We start from the raw sequence: 22,917 nt of genomic DNA on the forward strand, positions 1-22,917 counted from the left end.
CACCCTTTGGCTCACACTACATCTCTACTGTACAGCACTGTCCTAGAGAGCTTATGGTGGGGGGTGATACCCTGGATATTTTGAGCTCTCAGTTTTACCTCTATTTTTCTTACACTCTCCATTTTTCCCAATTTGCCAGCCTGCTTCAAGTATCACCATACTTCAGGGCCAACTTATACACTAAGATCAGTCATCTTAAAACACTAGATTCCCTTTTCCCCTGTGCTTTTACAGTTAGCACAGTGTTACTCTACTATAGTATGCAGACTGTTGCTGGTCTAATAAGATAAGGAGTTTGTGTAAGAACATAAAATCAACTAAGACACTAAGCACATTGCTCAGTTCATCGGGCATTTTCTGATGAAGGAAGCAGTACACTAATTTACATTCTGGTGCAAGTTCTTTCTCCCCTTGCAGAGCACTGCTGTAGTAGACAACTGTCATATCCACGGCTGCCCATCATTTTTTAGTCTTTCTACATTTAAAGACATTCCATTTTATGAGTTTCAGCTCTCCAAAACAGAATTCAAACACAAATTCCCAGTCTCGCTTGAAACCAGAATGCAAGCATGTCACCTAAGGCTCTCCAATCAGACACACACAATTGCAACTTCAGTTCAGAATTGAGCAGTATAAAGAAACAAGGTTCCATTCTTGCTGCTGTAAGGCTTTCAGTAGCTTCCCAGCGGTTAGTCCAGTTCCTGAAGCAGAAACGGCATCAGTGAAAGTAGCAATAGCAACTGTATTATAATGGAGCTTCATATGCTCCTCAGCACCAGAGAAAACAGTCTTGCCTGTCAGGCCAGTTCTGTGGCAGCTTTTAGCCAGAGACAGCAGTGATTCTCAAAGTGTGCTTCTGAGACCACAGAATCACTATCACCTGGGAACATGTTAAAAGTGCAAATTCTCAGACTCCATCCCAGACCATCTTGATTCAGAAATTCTGGGTGTGGGGCCCAGAAATGTGCTTTAATAAGCTCTTGAGATGCATGCTAGAGTTTGAGAACCAACGGCCTACAATCTATGTCTCCCCGCTTTCTCAATGACTCTGTAAACTACTTCACATCTTCTCAAAAATTCCTTTTATACTTAAACCAGACAAAATGTTTTGTCTGCAACAAAAAACACTAAGTGAAACATACCATATTGTCACTCCCATCACCATTCTCTTAAAAACTGCTCATAGAATTCTAGACACTGATTAAAAGAAAAAATCCACAAAGGTTAACATTGGTTAGAAGATAGAAAAAACTCTAGAAAATCTGCTTATAATCAACCCGGTTGATTTATTTCATGACAGTACGTGGAGGCACATACTGACTTCCTTCCGAAGGATACCAGTATGGAAAGGCCAGGGAGGGAGGGAGAGAAACTTCAGTTTCTTGAAACTGTAACAAACACTACCCAGCAGGGATGATCAAGGCTAGCATCAACACAGATAACACTGATAAGCCACGCTGATAGTATGCATCCTTGATATGATGCAACAAAAGTGGCACTCTACCTGTGTGGTCTTCTCCCCAAAACCCACAATTCCAGTCTATTCATGAGAAAAACATAAGCCAGATCCCAACCGACGGACAGTCTAAAAATACCGGATCAGTGCTTCTTAAAACTGACTAGGTCATCAAAAAGTCAGAGAAACTGTCACAGTCCAGAGGAGCCAAAGTACACATGGCGACTAAATGTAATGTGGTGTCTAGATAGTATCTAGAAACAGAAAAAGGTTATTAAGAAAAAACTAAGGCTTTGCAGCCAATTAAGCCAACCATGCTCTTTTCTCCGTGGGGGCCCGGTGTGCAACGGCTGCAAACAGCAGCCTCCTCCATAGTGTATGCAGCCTGTTGCCTGTATGGGTTGCCCTAAGAGAGCCTGGAAACAGCCCTTTCCAGTGAACGTTCGTGACTGGCGTGCTGTCCCCAATGTAGGCTCCAGACAGGTATGCATGGTGCCTTTGGAAAGCCCCAGGGCACAGCGGCCAGGGTCCACATAGGCCAAGTCATAATGTCCACCCACACCAAGCTGCAGAACAAGGAGCATGTGACTGAGGCCCTACGCAGGGCCAAGCTGAAGTTCTCTGGCTACCAGAAGATCCACATCTCCAAGAAGTGGGGATTTACTAAGTTTAATACAGATGAATTTGAAAATATGGTGGCAGAAAAGCGGCTCATCCCAGATGGCTGTGGGGTCAAATACATCCCTAATCGTGGCCCCTGGACAAATAGCGGGCCCTGGACTCATGAGAGCCTTGGCACTGTCCCCTCCTTACTCACGCCCACCAATAAATTCTACTTTTCTGCCAAAAAAGAAAAAGCTAAGAAAATCTGAATAAAGCAGGGACTTCAGTTAAGAGTAATGTGTCAATATTAGTTCATTAATACTGACAAATGTACTATACTAATACATCATGTTTTTAACAAGGGATCCTGGATGTGCAGTATATGAAAACTCTGTCCTATCTTTCCAACTTTTCCATAAGTCTAAAACCATTTTAAAATAAAGTGTTTTTTTTTTTTAAGCTATTGGTTAAACTCTGAATCGTTTTCAAATTCAAATAAATGAATACCTTTACTAAAGCTGTTACCAGAGGTCTGGCACTGTTCACCACGCATCAAAGAGCAACTAGCCCTCCCCCACCACACTGCTCCACCTCCAAAAGAGCCTTCAAGCTTAATAGAAATGAAAACCTCATGCATTCGAATGCTTAGCTGAGTAGACTTCCCTTCCCATCTGACTTACTATTATACTCTATAAGATCCAATTTTATCTCCTAACAAACTTAGTTTTGCTTAGAGTCAGAGAACAAAGGATATAGAAAAAGCAGAGTTTAGAGATTAGTGCAGTTCGTTGAAAAGCCCCATAGGTGAGAAACAAGTCCCACAGACTGGATGACTGGGTCACAGAGAAAAAATAAAACAATGACTAGAACTGAACTGGAATTTGGTTACATTTAAAGTAAAAGCAAACAAACCTAATTTTTAAAAATTCAGCAGCACTTGGGGAAGTCACCAGTATATAGCTTGGTCCCAAAACTAATGTTCATACTAAGTCATTGATAAAAGATTCAGTGATATCCAGTGTACTCTGTTTAAGAAAACAAAGTAAAAGCGTAATTTATTTCAGAAAAATTGCTAAGAAAAATACATGCTATGCCCCTAGCACCTAGAATGTGGTCTCTAAACACTGTTTCCCACAAAAAGTAACCAGGGTTCCTTGGAAAAACTCTGATTCCCGGCCTGGGGCAGGAAATATACAAGATAAACCTGGAACATCTTGGCACCTACTGGGGTTTTATCAAAGGACTTCCCTTTGTAACAAAGGAGTCGACTTAAAGGATTTAATGGCCAAAGATGAGATAATCTGAGCATCAGTGTGGTAGGTTGAACCAACCCTTCCCCTCAGATGTATTAATTTCCTAATCACCAAACATATAAATATTACGTTATACGGTAAAAGATATAATTAAGTTAAGGATCTTGAAAAGAGTAGTTTACCCTGGACTATCCAGTGAGCCATAAATGCAATCATATCTACCCTTATAAGAAACAGGAGTTCCTCAGCAGACACAAAGAGGACTATGTAATGTGATAACAGAAGCAGAAACTGGAGTGAGGAAGCCAAGGAATGCCAGCAGCCACCAGAAGCAGGAAGAGGCAAGGAACAGATGCTCCCCTAGAACCTCTGGAAGGAGTACAGACCTGCTGACACTTGATTTCAGCCCAGTGATTCTGATTCTGGACGTCTGGCCTCCTCAACTGTGAGAGAATAAACTTCTGTTGTTTTAAGCCACCCAGTTATGGTAATTTGTTGGAGCAGCCATAGTAAACTAATATAATCAGTAACTACAATGAAGTAAAACATATACATTTTTTTTTTTTTTGCTGTACGCGGGCCTCTCACTGCTGTGGCCTCTCCCGTTGCGGAGCACAGGCTCCGGACGCGCAGGCTCAGCGGCCATGGCTCACGGGCCCAGCCGCTCCGTGGCATGTGGGATCTTCCCGGACCGGGGCACGAACCCGTGTCCCCTGCATCGGCAGGCGGACTCTCAACCACTGCGCCACCAGGGAAGCCCAAAACATATACATTATTTAAATCCATGTGTTCTTGATGATATACGAAGGAAAAAAAAACCCTGATTAGTTACCTTTGAAGGGTTGTAGGCAACCAAGTCATTATTTTGAAAACTGGTAACCAAAGAGAAAAGTAGTAAGCATTTATTCTCCATTTCCTACACCATAAGGTAGCAAAATATACAAGGAGAATTTTTCTTTACAGAACTATTCCAGCTAATAACTTGCTGTTTTACAAATCCTAATGAATGGAGAAATCTAGGCAATGATCAACAGTCCTAACATCTCAAAGAGACAACCAGACATTATGAACCTCCTGATAGAGGTACACGCTACCACTTTGAAATATTCTTTTAAAAAGCACAACAAAACCACCACCAAAAAATATAACACATAAAACCGTATTTCAAACAAACAAAAACCTGGACCTAATCACTACTTTAGATCAAACTACCGATTTAGAGGAAACACAGAAGGCACAAGAATATGGAGACCAACACAACATGGATGCAATTAGGAAATTCCAGGTGTGAACAATCTACAGGGTGGATTTCTTCAACAGACAAATTGTAAGGGAAAAAAACAGACAGGACACACCAACCAATCTTAAGGATAGCTTTTATTTTGGATCCTGATTTGAACAATTTTTTTTTTTAAGTTGAGACAACTGAGGAAATTTCAACACTGACTAGATATTCAGAAACACTAAAGAATTAGTTACTGTTTTTAGGTGATATAGTAGTATTGCATTTTATGTTTACATATATACTAAAATGTTTCCAAATGAAATCATCTAATGTCTGAGTTTTGCTATTAAAAAATCCAGGAGGGGGAACCTCCCTGGTGGTGCAGTGGTTAAGAATCTGCCTGCCAATGGAGGGGACCCGTGTCCCACGTGCCACAGATCTTCCCGGACCAGGGATTGAACACGGGTCCCCTCCATTGGCAGGCAGATTCGTAACCACTGCAATGGAGGGAACCCGTGTTCAATCCCTGGTCCGGGAAGATCCCACATGCCACAGAGCAGCTAAGCCTGTAAGCCACAACTACTGGAACCCGCAAGCCACAACTACTGAAGCCTGCACACCTAGAGCCCGTGCACTGCAACAAAGAGTAGCCCCTGCTCAACCAACTAGAGAAAGCCCACGTGCAGCAACGAAGACCCAATGCAGCCATAATAAATTAATTAATTAAAAAACAAAAAAACAACAACAACAAAAAATCCAGGAGGGAAGGTGGGGAGGGCTATAGGTGAAACAAGACCCGCCATGCATTGATAATCATGATACACAGAGAGAGGGTGATGGGTCTACATACTAAACTCTTTACTTTTCAAGTGTTTTAAAAATTCCATATAAAAGACTAAGTTTGCTTTTTTTTTTAAAGTCTTACCATTTCTGTGTTTGAGGGCTTAAGTCTAAATCAGCTGAAAAATAATGTGCCCATAAAACCATCCCTCCACCATTCCATATAAAGGGGCATTATACATATTCACACATACAATTCACAGTAGAGAACTATTAATTAAAAATTTAATTACTTCTGGTTACCAAATTCCTTTAATATAAAATGAAAATTTGCTCAGAATATTCTGAAGATTTTTTTTTGAAGATTTTTTTTTTTTTTATCGTTTACATAGGAACAAGTCAAGCCTAACACAACATATGATACCTCTTGGAACCATATATGATTATACTGTAAAACAAATCAAATTCCCTATGTACATACTGTCCTTCATTGTAACATGGAAAACCTAAAATGTAGATGTAATTTCTTATCTCCCTACACTTGTGTTATAAAAAGGCTACAATATAACCACACAGCTGATATTAGAAGTTATTTATCAGAAAAGAAGTTCTTCATAAATAAATAATAAAAAGACAAGCATTATATTTTATTTATAAGGGAAGTTGAATGCATTATTTATGAGCCTTTCAGAAATATCAAAGTCATACATAGAAAGGCATCAGAATTTTGATAAATAGTTATCCTAAGTGTGGATGAAGAAGATTAATTATATGTCCCTGAAGGGGAAATGAGAAACCAGTAGGTAAAAAAATTTCCAGGAGAGAGCGCTGATGTTAATGACATGGAGAGGAGGGTGAGGGGGTGTCTCTCAAAGCTAGAAAAAAGAATTAAATAACAGGAACTAACAGTTAAGTATCCCCTATTCATTAGGTATTATATGGGAAGCCGTACAGCATAATAGTTGAAAGCACAGGCTCTGGAATTAATGTTTGAATCCCAGCTCTGCCACTTATAAACTGGTTCCTTCTCTCTACCTGTAAAAATGGGGACTAGAATAGTACTACCTTCTAGGGTTGTAGCAAGGATTATATAATTTACATATAGCTCTTAGGCAAGTTATTTTATACACTGGCTCATTAAACTTTCAAAACAAACCATAAAGTAGGCATACCATCCCCAGTTATAGGTGAGAAAACATTCTGAGAAATTAAGTAAAATGCCTATTGTTGCACCGCTAGGAAGTGGCAGAGCTGGGTTCAAACACTGACCTGCCATGGCCTAGAAAGATTTCCCTGTGACTATAAGTATTTAATAGTGATTAATATAGGACTTATAAACAAGTGTAATACCACCTTCTAGGGGTGGCTCTTTTATTTAGTCACACATTAATTTACATGTTGAAATATATATACTTAATTATAAGTTATTTTCCTTCACACTAAAGGCATTATACTGTTAGGGTTTGTTTTTTTTAAGTCATTTGTATAACTTTATCAGAATGGTAACAGTGCATTCTAAAGCATTTTGTTATAAACCAGTGGTTCTCAACTGGAGGTGATTTTGCTTCCCAGAGGATATTTGACAATGTCTGGAGACATTTTTGGTTGTCACAACCAGGGGTGGGGTCGGGGGGGGGGTGCATAGGTAAGGGTACTGGCATCTAGTGGGTAGGGGCCAAAGATGCTGCTTATTTAACATCCTACAATGTACAGGACAGTCATACACAACAAAGAAGAATACAGCGCAAAATGTCAATAGTGACAAAGGTAAGAAATCTGTTATAAACTGATAGGAAGGGTTGAGAACTTCAGATACAAAGTGAAACACCAGAAGACAGGTAAAAAGTCCCTTCCAAAAGGAAACCATAAACAAAACGAAAAGACAACCTATGGAATGGGAGTAAATATTTGCAAACGATACAACTGACAAGGGCTTAGTTTCCAAAATATACAAACAGCTCATACAACTCAACAACAAAAAACGAACAACCCAATCGAAAAATGGGCAAAAGAACTAAATAGTTATTTCTCCAAAGAAGACATACAGATGGCCAAAAGGCACATGAAAAGATGCTCAACATCACTAATTATTAGAGAAACACAAATCAAACCTACAATGAGGTACCACCTCACACTGGTCAGAATAGCCATCATTAAAAAGTCCACAAATAACAAATGCTAGAGAGGGTGTGGAGAAAAGGGAACCCTCCTACTGTTGGTGGGAATGTAAGTTGGTGAGGCCACTATGGAAAACAGTATGGAGGTTCCTCAAAAAACTAAAAACATCAGGGGCTTCCCTGGTGGCGCAGTGGCTAAGAATCCGCCCACTAATGCAGGGGTCATGGGTTCAAGCCCTGGTCCAGGAAGATCCCACATGCCGTGGAGCAACTAAGCCCATGTGCCACAACTACTGAGACTGCACTCTAGAGCCCACGAGCCACAACTACCGAAGGCTGTGAGCCTAGAGCCTATGCTCCGCAACAAGCCACTGCAATGAGAAGCCCACTCACCACCACTAAAGAAAGCCCACATGCAGCAACAAAGACCCAAAAATAAAATAGATAAATTAATTAATTAAATAAAAACAAAGCTTCCATATGATCCAGCAATCCCACTCCTGGGCATATATCTGGACAAAACTAAAATTCAAAAAAATACATACACCCCTATGTTCATAGCAGCACTTTTCACAATAGCCAAAGCATGGAAACAACCTAAATGTCCATCAACAGATGAATGGACCAAGATGTGGTACATATACAATGGAATACTACTCAGCCATTAACAAAAATAAAATAATGCTATTTGCAGCAACATGGATGCAACTATAGATTATCATGCTAAGTGAAGTTAAGTCAGAAAGAGAAAGACAAATACCATATGATATCACTTACACATGGAAACTAAAACATGACACAAATGAACTTACCTATGAAACAGAAACAGACTCACAGACATAGAGAACAGACTTGTGGTTGCCAAGGGGAAGCAGGGTGGGAGATGCATGGATTGGGAGTTTGGGGTTAGCAGATGCAAACTATCATATATAGAACTGATAAACAACAAGGTCCCACTGTAGAGTACAAGGAACTATATTCAATATCCTGTGATAAACCATAATGGAGGACTTCCCTGGTGGCACAATGGTTAAGACTCTGTGCTCCCAATGCAGGGGCCCGGGTTTGATCCCTGGTCAGGGAACTAGATCCCATACGCATGCCACAACTAAGAGTTCGCATGCCACAGCTAAGGAGCCCGTGAGCCACAACTAAGGAGCCCACGTGTGGCAACTAAGGAGCTGGCGAGCCACAACTAAAGAGCCCGCCTATCACAACTAAGACCCAATGCAACCAAATAAATAAATATTTTTTAAAAAACCATAATGGGAAAGAATATGAAAAAGAATATATATATATGAATCAGTTTGCTGTACAGCAGAAATTGACACAACACTGTAAATCAACTATACTTCAATTAAAAAAAAAAGTCCCTTCTAATCCTAAAATTCTGTCCCCTTACCATACCTGATTAAAACAAATCCAGGGTATGTTTCAAGACAGATAACTATGCAGTAATCGACAGCAAAAGTCTTAAAATTCTGTATACTTTTCAACCAAGCAATTTCACTGCCAAAAATATATCCTAAAGAAGTAATAATGATGAGTATGCATGAAGATTTAATTGCAGGAACTCCCTGGTGGCGCTGTGGTTAAGAATCCGCCTGCCAATGCAGGGGACACAGGATTGATCCCTGGTCCAGGAAGATCCCACATGCCACAGAGCAACTAAGCCTGCATGCCACAACTACTGAGCCCACGTGCTGCAACTACTGAACCTCACACCCCCGGAGCCCATGCTCCGCAACAAGAGAAAGCACCGCAAATGAGAAACCTGTGCACCTCAATGAAAGAGTAGCCCCTGCTCACCGCAACTAGAGAAAGCCCACGTGCAGCAACGAAGACCCAACACAGCCAAAAAAAAAAAAGATTTAATTGCAAGAATGTTGACTTCTTTAAAGCATCAGAATTCCAAAACATCAAAAAAAGCAAATGTCTAACAACAGAAAAATGACCCCCCAAATTATGAGGTATCTATACAAGTTTCAAGATGAAACCTTTTCGAAAGAGACCGTAACAAATTCTATCAAATCTACAAGGAATAAATATATCCTATGCTATTTAAACTGTCTTCAGCATAATAAAAGACGGAATGTTTCCGAATTTATTTTACTAGACTAGTATAATCAAGGCACCAAAACCCAAGGTAGTACCAAAATGTAAAACTATAGGCCAATCTCAGTTATGAACGTAATTTTGCAAAAAAAAAAAGTTAAAACATTGGCAAACCTAACCTAGATACATACTAGAACAATCCATCACAAACAAGCTGAGTTTACCTCAGGTATACAAAATCTGTCCCAACATTAGGAAATCCATTAATCAATTCTGTCAGAGATCAAAAAGACCTGAAATAATCTCAATGAATTACAAAGTAAAGGAAAAAAAGTAAAGCAATGAAAAAGGAAACAGCTATGAGAAACAAAGAATGCCCAATATATGGATGATCCATGTGCCTAAAACAGAAAACCCAACAAAGAGAACTAAGAAAATACTAAAAGAAAAAAGAAAAAAAAAACACTAAAAGATTTAAAGGAATAAATACTCCCAAGAGGAAATCAGAAGTGAATCTGCAAGTAAAAAATAATAAAGATGTGAGCAAACAGGCTCACATTGGAGGAAAACAGAAAATAGAAGGAGGACTTCCCTGGTGATCCAGCAGTTAAGACTCTGTGCTCCCAATGCAGGGCGCCCAGGTTTGAGCCCTGGTCAGGGAACTAGATCCGCATGCCACAAACTAAAGATCCCGTGTGCCACAACTAAAGATCCCGCATGCTGCAACTAAGACCCAGCGCAGCCAAATAAATAAATATTTTTTAAAAAGAAAGAAAAAAAATAGAAGGAACTTGGACATCCTTGAACAACTGAACCAACCTTGGAATGCTTTACTTCTAAACTTGCTACACACAAAAAAACCCTTTACTTGTTTAAGCCACTAGGGATTGGATTTCCAATTGCTATGAGAGGTATTCCTGATACAAAAGAATACATCAAAATGTATATATATCACAAGTATCAAAATTTTAATGTACATAAATCCTTATTAGTTGTTTCAAAGGTTATTAAGATAAGTATTTGCATAAATATTTAGAGATATATGTAGCAGGATGTTTACTACAGTGTTAACTGCAATGGGAAAAAAAATTTAAATATATACCAAGAGAGACCTAGTTAATCATGTTATGGAATCCATACAATGGATTACTATGCAGTCATTAACAATAACATTTATTACTTAATTTAAGTGGAAACAACACCCTATAAAAATATTAGAATTTTCATTAAACTTTTAAAAGCGTTTTTTTCATATATTTTAATATACATATAGTGACTTCCCTGGTGGCCCAGTGGTAAAGAATCCACCTTCCAATGCAGGGGACGCGGGTTCAATCCCTGGTCAGGGAGCTAGGATCCCACACACCGTGGGGCAACTAAGCTCACGCGCCACACCTACTGAGCTCACACACCTTCGCTAGAGAGCCCACGTGCCACAAACTACAGAGCCCACATGCTCTGGAGGCCACGCACAACTAGAGAAGAGAAAACCCACACACCACAACTAGAGAAGCCTGCACACTGCAACGAAAGATCCCGCATACCTCAACGAACATCCCACATGCTGCAGCTAAGACCCAATGCAACCCAAAAAATAAAAAATAAATATACATATAAAAACCCTGGAAAGATAACATATCAATAAGTGAATGGATATTATCTTTGAGTAATTTTTTTATGCTTTTCTGCATTTTCTAAATTGTTTACAATAGGTAGTATTAATTTTATCTAAAATTATAAAATAACTGCTTACAGAAAATTAACGACTTAATAAAAGATGTGGAAGTCCTAACCTGACAAACAGCTCATACAGAAACAACTTAAAAATTCAAATGATATTGAAAAAAAAAAAAAAAAAGGCCAACAATTTCAGAAAAAAACAAAAAACGAAGAAAGTATAAGTGGATATCTAATTGATACTGAGATAAAGCAGGTCTTTGAAGGTATCAAAGCATTATCAAGTTTGTTCAAAAGAATTCTTAGGCTTCTCTATACCGTGCATTAGCAATAAGAGAAAGAATAAACTTGGACAATATCTGTAACAAATAAAAGACAAAGGCCAATGTCCATGAAATAAAGATATTTATAAATTAATAAGAAAATGGCAAAGGACATGAAGAGGCAATGCACAAAGAAAACAAATGGTCAATACATTTTTTAAAGCCTAATCACACCCACCAAAATGGTATCTTATTGCTCTTATAGGTTGCATTTAGAAACTTAAAACAGCAATAAGATACCACTTTGCCTATGCTATTGGTAATAATTAAGTCTATACTTAATGTTAACAAGGGTGAGGTGACAGTAAAAGACATCAGCACTAATGGCAGAAATGTAAACTAGAACGAGATATCTGGAAAGCAATTTAGCAATATATAAATATATCAAAACCTCATATTTTTTGACCCAGAACTCTCTGGGAAATAATCAAAGATGACATCAAAGACTAATGTCCAAAGATGTCTCCTGTAGAATTATTTACTAATAGCAAGATCTTACAAATAATCAAATAGGCAGTAATAGGAAAATAATTAAGTTATTTTTATAACTTAATATATAACAAATATATGATAAATTAGACTTTTAAAACCAACGTTTTTTGAAAAGCTTACAACAGAAATATTTTACATCATAATTAAAATAAAAATAGCAGAATACAAAACCACATGTGCAATATGATCAGCTGGTTAAAAATTTTATTTGTTGATATAAAACATGGCCAGAAATACACTAAAATGACAAAATATTCCAAAGGATAGAATTATAAGTCCAGTTTTCTTTATACTTTCTTTGTACTTTATGGTTTAAAAAGCACACACACACACACACAACTTGGGTTTTTGTTTTAACTTTGCCCCTTTTTTAATGATCTGAGAGTTTACTTAAATAAAACTAACCTGAGAGATAGTGGGTGGAATTTAAATAGTAAAAAAAAGTCATGGGAACCTGGATCCTGAGCAATTTACTAAACTTTCATTTCCTCATTGTGAAATACGGACAATACCAACCTTAAAGAATTCAGAGGATTAAATAATTAATGCACTTAAAGTGCTTTATGGCACTCTAAAGATGCTTGTTAAAGATACACCTTTCTATGGGCTTCCCTGGTGGCGCGGTGGTTGAGAGTCCGCCTGCCGATGCAGGGGATACGGGTTCATGCCCCGGGCCGGGAAGATCCCGCATGCCGCAGAGCGGCTGGGCCCGTGAGCCATGGCCGCTGAGCCTGCGCGTCCGGAGCCTGTGCTCCGCAATGGGAGAGGCCACAACAGTGAGAGGCCCGCAAAAAAAAAAAAAAAAAGATACACCTTTCTCCTTAGTTTATAACTAAATCAATGAGGGTTTTTTTAAGGTCTTTTTTTGGGGGGCGGGGGGGAAGGGGGCAGTAGAGGGGAGCATGGTGGGCAGACTTAATGTGATCATTCCAAATTTTATCTGAATGAGTAAATACCTAAGAATAGTTCAGGAAAATTCTAGAAAATAAATAATGAAGGGTTCCTGGCTCTTTAAAATACTAAAACATTAGAAAGTAGGGAAAAAAGTCATTTTAACTATGGGTGTAACACCAGAACAGATAAATCAATCAAACACAATACTATTCAGAAACGGACTCAGGTATTCCTGGATATTTAGCATATAATAAATGGTGGCATTTCAAAATCAATTGAGAAAAATGGATTAAACACTACATGGTGCAATATTATCTGGCTAGCCATTTGAAAATAAACAGGAGTAAAAGCTAGATTCCTATCTCAGCCTTTACATCAAAATAAATTCCAAAGTGATCAAACATTTAAAAGTAAATACTAGAAGGTAACACAGACAAAGAGGTAGAAGGAAACCTAGAAGCCATTAAGGAAAAAACTGATAAAACCCATATGCCAAAACATCTCAAAATTAAAAAACAAAATGGGGGAAATTTTTGCTACATTTGCTACACACATGATAAAGAGGTCAACTTCCCCATATGCAAATAATTTCTTAAATTAAGGAGCTATAAGTTCTCTTATACCCTGATGGTGAGCCTGTAAATTGTCCAACCTTTCTGAAAAAGAATTTGACATTTGCCATTAAATTTTTAAATGTTTACTTATTTATTTTGGCTGCGCCGGGTCTTAGTTGCAGCACACGAGATCTTTAGTTATGGCATTTGGACTCTTGGTTGAGGCATGCACGCAGGATCTAGTTCCCTGAGCAGGGATCGAAGCCAGACCCCTTACATTGGGAGAGGGGAGTCTTAGCCACTGGACCACCAGAGAAGTCCTGCCATTAAATTTTTAAACGTTCATATTCTTTGACTCAGTAATTTTGGTTCAAGGAACTTATAACACAAAAACACTCACATGAGCCTGTGAAGACAGGTACAAGGATATTAGCTGAAGTTTTATAATAACGGCACAAATATTCATCAATGGGGACTTACTTTAAAAAATTATAGTGTATCTGTATTATACAGCCACAAAAATGATCTATTTCAAAAATGATGACATTATCTATATCAAAAACAAATAAAGAAAAAGGAAGGTTGAGAAGAGCGTATATAGCAGGATTCCACTTTTAAATCATCAGAATACACATTTCTTTTTAAAAAACCAGAAAAATACCTACCAGACCCTTATCAGTGTTTATCTCTGAGGGGTGAGCTTATGAGCTTATATGGACTTTTCCCTTCATATTATACATTTATAAATTTTTAACAAACATTTGTTATTTTTGACACAAAAAAATCTTTTAATTAAGAAATTTAAAATCACATCTATGAAAGAATACACAAATATATATATGGAACAGAATAGTGAGCCTAGGAATAGATCCACGAATATAGCAGACTGATCTGTGACAAAGAAGGACAGGCAATTCAATGGAGAAAGGACAGTCTTTTCAACAAATGATGGTGCTGGAACAACTGGATATCCACATGCAAAAATGAAAGAAAAAAATCTAGCTACAGACTTTACACCCTTTACAAAAAAAATAACTCAAAATGAGTCACAGACCTAAATGTAAAATGCAAAACTATGAAACTCCTAGAGTGAAACATAGTAGAAAATCTAGATGACCTTGGGTTATGGCAATGACTTTTTAGATACTGCACCAAAGGCATGATCTATGAAAGAAATAATTATAAGTTGGATTTCATTAAATTTAAAACTTCTGTTTGTGAAAAACACTGTCAAGGGCAAAGACAAGCCACAGATTTGGAGAAAATACTTGCAAAAGACATATCTGATAAAGTTCAGTTATCCAAAATACACAATGCACTCTTAAAACTAAACAATAAGAAAATTAACAACTTCATTAAAAGTTAAGCAAAAATTCTGAACAGACACCTCACAAAAGAAGATATACAGATAGTGAATAACCTCAACATCATCTGTCTTTAGGGAACTGCAAATTAAAACAATGAGATACCACTACACATCTACTAGAATGGCTAAAATCCAAAACATAGACACTTGCCAAATGCTGGAAAAAGTGGAACAACAGGAATGCTCATTTGTGGCTGGTGGGAATGCAAAATGGTACAGCCACTTCAACATACTCTTACCATATAATTCAGCAATCACACTCCTTAATATTTAGCCAAATGAGTGGAAAACTTAGATCCACACAGAAATCTGCATTATAGTAATTTATTCATAACTGCTAAAACTTGGAAGCAATCATGAAGTCCTTCAATAACTGAATAACTGGTACATCTAGACAATGAAATATTAATCAGTGCTAAAAAAGAATTGGGCTACCAAGCCACAAAAAGACATGAAGAAACCTTAAATGTATATTACTAAGTGAAAGAAGCCAATATGAAAAAGGCTACATAACTGTATGATTCCAACTATATAACATTCTGTAAAAGGGAGAAACCATGGAGACAGTAAAAAGATCAGTGTTTACCAAGCATTCAGGGGAAAAGAGGGATGAGGAGGTAGAACACGGCATTTCTAAGGCAGTGAAACTGTTCTATATAATATTACAACGGTCAATGGATAGATGCATTGCATGTTTGTCCAAACCCACAGAATGTACAACACCAAGAGTGAACACTAATGTAAGTGATGGACTTTGGATGATAATGATGTGCAGGTTCATCGATTGTTTAAAAATGTACCACACTGGTGTGGAATGTTGATGGTCAGGGAGTCTGACAGGGAGGGGGTATAAGAAAACTCTCTGTACTTTCTGTTCAATTTTGCTATGAAAATAAAACTACTCTAATTTTAAAAAAAACACAACACAGTGCAAGGCACAGAACACCTCAATAAATCACACCTTCCATTTTATTATGAACTCATATGATACAGAGAAATCAAACAAATTTGAGGGAACGTTAGCATACATCAAAAAGAGTTGAGAGTTTTGATCAAAAAATCTTTGCTGTTTGTTGCACGAGTCACATAGATTCCATGTCTGGAATATTCCACTAATATTAGGGACACCATTTTAGGAAGAGCACTAGCAAACTACATGGTATTAGGACATCTGGCTAGCCAAGCAAAAGAAGCTGCAAAGAATGGAGAGGGTACAGAATCCTCACATGAGGAACTGCCAAGATGGAAGCAAGCTCTTTAAGTATCTGAAGACCCTTTGTGTGGAAGAGAACATAGACTAATTTTGACTCATTCACGAGGCCAGAACCATGGTGTAGAAGTTGTAGGGAAGTGATTTCAGCCCAACAAAGTTAAGAATTTACTAATACAGTTACCACAAAAAGTGGCCATGTTCTAGGAAGACTGGATTTCATCTGTCAGGAGTAAATGCAGAACAAATTTTTGCAATAGAGATGGATCTAACCTGTTAATGGCCCTTCTGTAACTGTCAACTGAGGCTTACTAGGTTCACAATAAAATGAAAGACAGAAGTAGTGTCAGGCAGACTCTATTCCATAGTAGCTAAGAAAGCTGAGAATATAATATCTAGATGGGGGAGGGGGGGAGGCCAGGTGGGCAGCAGCAGTTTATTTATAAATAATAAATATAGCAGGAGCTTAGAGAAAGCAATCAAGTAGACATCAATTTGGGACTAAATGGTAACTATCAAGTTTGTATTGATTTTTCATACACTTAACCAATGGAATAGTAACCCACATCATGGTTCCCCCACCCCCACCCCATTGGACTTCCCACAATAAGGACCCAATCATACCCTGTACTTATTATTCTAACAGCCTTTCTCAACCCAGGTTCCATGACAGAGTTAAATCCTAATGCCCAAGGTATTCAATGTACATAATGAATTAACTTCTCTCCTGTGCATCTAAAATGGTACTGGTTATATCACCTTTAGGATAACTGGGAACATAGCCAAATTATTTTCTGTGTTCTGTGCTTAAGATGAGGAACCCAGCCAAGTATAAACAATCTCATCTGTAATAAAGGTTGCAAAACAACAACTTCCATGAGGACAGGCACCTTGTCTACCCTGTTCGTAGTTCATACTCAAATCATATATGTTGAATAAATGAATGGAGACTACACTTATATTTAGTCAGTTTCTCTTCTACCTCAAGAGTTTTCTCTACCTTTCTTTCTCACACATCCTTTCCTTTTTCCCTTCTGTTTTGGAGGATGAGATCCCTGTCTCTCCTCCTGACACTCAAGCTCTTGATGCATCTTATCTGCTCTTAATTCCTCAGAGATCTAGTCCATATTTATTTTCTCCTTGATAACTTCAGGTTCTCCCTTCTCAGGGGCAGTTCCTCCAGCATCTACAATTATTGAAAAATAAATAATTACCAAGGAAGTCTCAGGACTTCCCTGGTGGTCCAGTGGTTAAGACTCCAGGCTCCCAATGCAGGGGGCCCGGGTTCGATCACTGGTCATGGAATTGGATCCCGCATGCCGCAACTAAGAGCCCACATGCCACAACTAAAAAATCCCGCATGCGGCAACCAAGATCCCACGTGCCACAACGAACACCCAGCGCAGCCAAATAAGTAAATAAATATTAAAAAAAAAAAAGAAAAAGTCTCATGCGTTCTGACTGTAATCAAGTTACATCCATTCTATGATTCCTTTTTAGCAATGTCATAATGATGCAGCTAGAGAAAGTTCATTCTACATAAACAGAAGCAGTAACCAGAAGACAGGTGACAACCCCACTCTACTACTAAATTCTACTGTTGGCTCTGCTACAATGCACGTCACTTCTGCTTCTTTAGTCCTTAACTTCCTGATCTCTAAAATGACGGAAGATAGTCTTTAAGATTCTTTTCAGGGATATGTCTCTATATCTACTACTCTCTATAGGTTAAATACATCTGCAGTGAGTAAAAGTAATGGTGAGGCAAATTTCCACTTAATTAATTAAGGATAACCAAAACATTAGAACTAGTCAAAACTAGGATGTCGTGAGTTCCTTCTCTCTCCAGAGGCATTCAAACAGAAATTAGTCTACCACTTGGAAGAGATTCAAGTATCTAATGAGAAAACTGAACAAAGGCACCTTCCTTCATAGCTCTCCCTGTTCTACTTGTAGTAAGTTTCCCCTGTGATCCAACAGAGAACTATCTACTGTCACTAGGCGCCTCCTCATTTCACATTAGTGTGCCTAAAGCCCATTCCCTCCACTAGATCATAAAATTCCTGAAATCAGAACTATATCTCGTTCATTTCCACAGCCCTTCCGCATTACCTGGCACAGCTGTCCTACACAAAAATAAACAGAATTGTTTACTAAATATTCCTATGAAGACTAAACTCAATGTAATGACTGATTATACAAAAAGAGCACATGAAATTTCACTGAATAAAAACCTAGTATATGATGTACTCAAGATATTTTAGAAATCAGAGCCCTTAAGAGTCAAAGGCAGTTCCATCCACAGGTAGTCAGGTAAGACATACAAATTAAAGGATTATTACACAATCCCAGGCTACTGTGTGCTGGGGCAGACTGTGTCAGTCTGTGTTAGTGAGACTGTGTTAGTCAGACTGTGGGGTAAGCTCAGGGCTTTTGTGTTTCTGATCAAGTTTAGTAGTTGGGAGATTTATCAAGTAATAATAAACCAAATATATGGATTATTGAATAAATGGTATTAAAACAATTGGCTTGGGCTTCCCTGGTGGCACAGTGGCTAAGAATCCACCTGCCAATGCAGGGGACACGGGTTCGAGCTCTGATCCGGGAAGATCCCACATGCCGCGGAGCAACTACGCCCGTGCAGCACAACTACTGAGCCTGCGCTCTAGAGCCCGCGAGCCACAACTACTGAAGCCGGAGTGCCTAGAGCCCGTTTTCCACAACGAGAAGCCACCGCAATGAGGAGCCCGCGCATCGCAACGAAGAGTAGCCCCCACTCGCCTCAATTAGAGAAAGCCCGTGCGCAGCAACGAAGACCCAACATGGCCAAAAATAAATAAATAAAATAAATATTTTTTTTTTAAAAATTGGCTTTATCCACTTGGAAGAAAAATAAAGTTAGAACACTATATCACATCAAAAATAAATTCCAGATGCAGGCAGCTTCCCCCAGCAAGCCAGAAAGCAGCTTTCCAGGAAGTTCTACAGACGTGGTCCCTCAATGATCACTGCCCTTCAGAGGGCCACAGCTGTACCCTCTCCAACAAAGTCTGGATTTCAGTTCTGGGAGCAGCCTCTTGAAGATTTGTTCCTTCCCTAGGTGCTCTGCCTTAGCCTTGAGGCAGTAGCTGCTCCCTGTATCTACTATTCCTGTATTCTTTAGGGTTTTTTTTTTTCTCTTAGGTAATCTCCTGTTTAGTTAATAATTCTTTATATTAAACTTTACCTGTTAAATTTAAAAATAAATTCCAGATGGTCTAAAGTACTAAATATAAGAGATGAAGCTATGAAAGTGGTGAAAATGAGATGTTTTCGTTGTTGTTGGGTTTTTTTTTGTTGTTTTTTGTTTTTTTAATAAAAAGAGGTCTTCCTAAGAAACCCAGAAACCATTAATTTTTTAAAATGGTCAAAGGACTTCCCTGGTGGCGCACTGGTTAAGACTCCATGCTCCCAATGCAGGGGGCCCGGGTTCAATCCCTGGCTGAGGAACTAGATCCCACATGCATGCCGCAACTAAGGAGCCCACGAGCTGCAACTAAGGAGCCCACATGCCACAACTAAGACCTGGAACAACCAAATAAAAATAAATGTTTTTTTAAAAAGTGATCAGGTCTACATAAAAATTAAAGCTTTCTGCACAACAAAAGAAAAAATAAATATATACAATTACTATCAGGAAAGTACAAATTAAAAAGCCATCATTTTACCTACTTAAAACCGTTCAGTGGCTTCCCTTAGAGCTCTAACAGTAAAGCCCACTCAGGCCAGCCTATACCTATTTGACCCTCTCATCATCTCTACCCAGGCACACTGACCTTTCTTCAGTCATCTTACTCATCCTGCTTCTTCCAAAAAGGGACTCCTGCTCATCCATTGGATCTCAGCTCTAGGACCACTTCCTCAGAAACCTTTCCTGGACTAACTAAATGGGTCAAATTCCTCAATTACTGCATTGTGTACCTCTCACAGCTGCTCAGCCCAAAAACCTCCTAATGATCCTCGACTACCTCTCTCTTTTGCATCCCATACCTAATCTAAATACTGTTGGCCATGCCTTCGAAATATAACCTCCACCAATGCACCCTGGTCTCAGCCTCATCATCTTTTTCCTGGATTAATGCCTCCCTTGCCTTCCTTTACTCTACTGCCAATCTACCAACCAGAGTGGTTTTTTTTTTTTTTTTAAATGTTATGTCAGATCACATCACTCCTCTGCTCAAAACATTTTTAATGATTCCCCATAGTGAAAGCCAATCTTTGCAATGCTTCTAGAGCCCAGAAGACCTGCCACCACCCCATTACCTTTCACCTCATATTCTACTACTCTCTTCTCCCTTCCTCTCCCACCTCCTTCCACCCACTGCCCCAATAATTTCATTCTAGCCACACTGACCTCCATGCCATCCCTCAAACATGCCACACACATTCCTTCCCTAAGGCATTCGCAAGAATTGATCCCTATGTCTGGAACACTCTTCCTCCAGATATCCTCATATTACCTCTTCTATCACCTTCAAGTCTCTGGTCAAATGTCATCTATGCAATAAGGCTACTCTGACCACCCTATTTAAAACCAGCCTATCCCCATTCCTTTTACCCTGCTCTATTTTTTCTTTTTTCCATAGCACTTATCACCTAACAATCCATATGTTTTGCTTATGTTTGTTGTTTAATATCTGTTTCTCCCACACTAGGGCAGGGTTATTTATTATCTGTGTTGCCCACTGATGTATTTCAAATATCTAGAATTGTGCCTGGCCAGTAGTACACGCTCATATTTGTTGAGCAGTTTTGTACTTGTCTGTGGGATTATCTAATTAACGGCCTTCTGATTCACCACCTAGGAACAGGGACTGGGTTTGGGTTTCTTCGTCATTTCATTTCCTAGGGCCTAGCATAAGGCTTGGTCTAGACTGGGCACACAAACATTTGTTAACTGAAGAATACCTTTTTTTTTTTTTTTTGTCTATCACAAGATACAAACTTAAAACAACTGACATTATCCAGGGTTTGTAAAAGTGTAGAGGAAATCCACCCTCTCATATACTATTGGCAGGTATGTAAATTGATACTTTTTGAGAGTAAGCTAGCAATGGTTATTAAAATTTAATTCACTCAGAGCTCATGCCCTTTAATTCACAGTCTTACAGAAGTAAAAGCAAAAGTACCTGAAAAATATGTACAAGAATATTTATTACAGAACTGCTTATAATGAAAAAATTAAAACATCAATAAAGATATAGGCAAATAAATCATGTGTGGTACATGCGTATGACAGAACATTCTTTAACAAGAATGAGGTAGATCTATAACATTGAACTGGAAAGTAGTCCACGATCTAGTAAACAGATCGAGGGCTCTGGCATCAGGTGACCTGGATTTGAATCCTGGCTCCCCTCACTTCTAGCTATGTAACTCTAGGCACTTTCAACTTCTCTGTGCTTCAGTTTCCTCATCAATAAAACAGGAACAATATTATAATAGTACCCACCTCACTGCTAAGAAGATTTCCTGAAATAATGCATGCAGTGTCTATAGCACATTATATGGCCACATAACCATTTACAAGTATATGATAATTATAGCTAACACTTATAAGCAAAATAGACAAGTTGCAGACCTATGTATGTAAAGCATGTCCATTTCAGGGGAAAAAGGCAGCATGTCTGTGTTAACTATAGAAAAAAGTCAAGAAGGATAGAAAACTTAATACTGGTTTCCTTCGGGAGATGGGAGGAGACACACTTCTTAATAGCCATACTTTTTTAATGGAAGGATTTTAGAATACAGTGTTTTTAAATAAAAAAGAAATGAAGTAAAATCAGAGCAAATGCTTCTAAGATAGAGTTTAACTTAGATTTAAAAATATTAAAATTTTAAAAATTTTACATTCTATATAGTCTTTGAATTATCAAGGTAAAATGAAATAATAAGCTGAAATTTTTTTGACTATTAAAGTTACCTTTGTTCTGAACGAGTAAACTAAGATGCATGATCAAAAAAATAGTTTTCGAAAAACTTACAAAAGAAAAAATTAAAGAGAATTAAAAGAAAATTATTACGTTTTGCCCTGTCGATTTACACACAAATGAATTCTTTTCTTAATCTACGATATCTCCATGAAAAATAAACCTATGTCAAAGAAGGAAAAGAAAACAATGTCAACGTAAAATAAAACTGCCTCTAAAATGGGATACCTGGGAATTCCCTGGAGGTCCAGTGGTTAGGACTCTGCGCTCTAACTGCCGAGGGCCTGGGTTCAATCCCTGGTCAGGGAACTAAGAGCACACAAGCCACGCAGTGCAGCCAAATAAATAAATAAAATGGGATAAAAGCTAGATTAAAGTCAAAAAGTAAAGTTATCTTTTACTGCCAGTTTAACTCAAAAGAATTCTGCAACTGTTTGGTTTTTTTGTTTTTGTTTTTTTTTTGATATCAGCAGGGCTAGGAAATTCAAGCATGCTTAAAGCTAAAGTGTTAAGAAGTGATCTATGTTAAGTTCAGCCAAAGAGAAAAATTAAATCCCCAAGATGAACTTCTAAGACACTGATACAAAGCGTTCAAATACACCGAATTCTCTCTCCTTCTGTAAACAGTAGCTGTGGCTGCTCATTTACTACATTAACTGAAAATAAATACTGCAATCTATGCAAACTAAATCTCATCCCACGGTCACAGGATTTGAAAAACAGGGAATAAACCTGTACTAAGAATACAAGATTTCCTAAAGCTAATTTTTCCTAGCCTCTTTCAAGTGCTTAGTCACTTCTGCCTATTTACAAGGAAGACCATTTCACATCTAGAAAGAGGCAGGGAATTTTGATTCCAGACTGTCATGTCACCTGAGCCGTCCTAGACGTTTGTTTCCATGCAACTCAAGAGAAGGCAGCTGCCAGCTAAGCATACCTACCC

General features: G+C 38.3%; 1 protein-coding gene and 1 non-coding gene across 2 annotated transcripts in view; one reads left to right on the top strand and one right to left on the bottom strand.

The window, feature by feature from the left end:
- Positions 1 to 22,917, bottom strand: part of RABEP1 (rabaptin, RAB GTPase binding effector protein 1) — a 101,819-nt gene that overhangs the window by 77,150 nt on the left and 1,752 nt on the right. The window lies entirely within an intron of this gene.
- On the top strand, positions 1,750 to 1,884 carry LOC132415618 (small nucleolar RNA SNORA70). The gene has a single exon (XR_009517338.1). It is a non-coding gene; the product is annotated as a small nucleolar RNA SNORA70 (small nucleolar RNA).

This window comes from Delphinus delphis, chromosome 19, assembly GCF_949987515.2.
Source record: "Delphinus delphis chromosome 19, mDelDel1.2, whole genome shotgun sequence".
Taxonomy (NCBI): domain Eukaryota; kingdom Metazoa; phylum Chordata; class Mammalia; order Artiodactyla; family Delphinidae; genus Delphinus; species Delphinus delphis.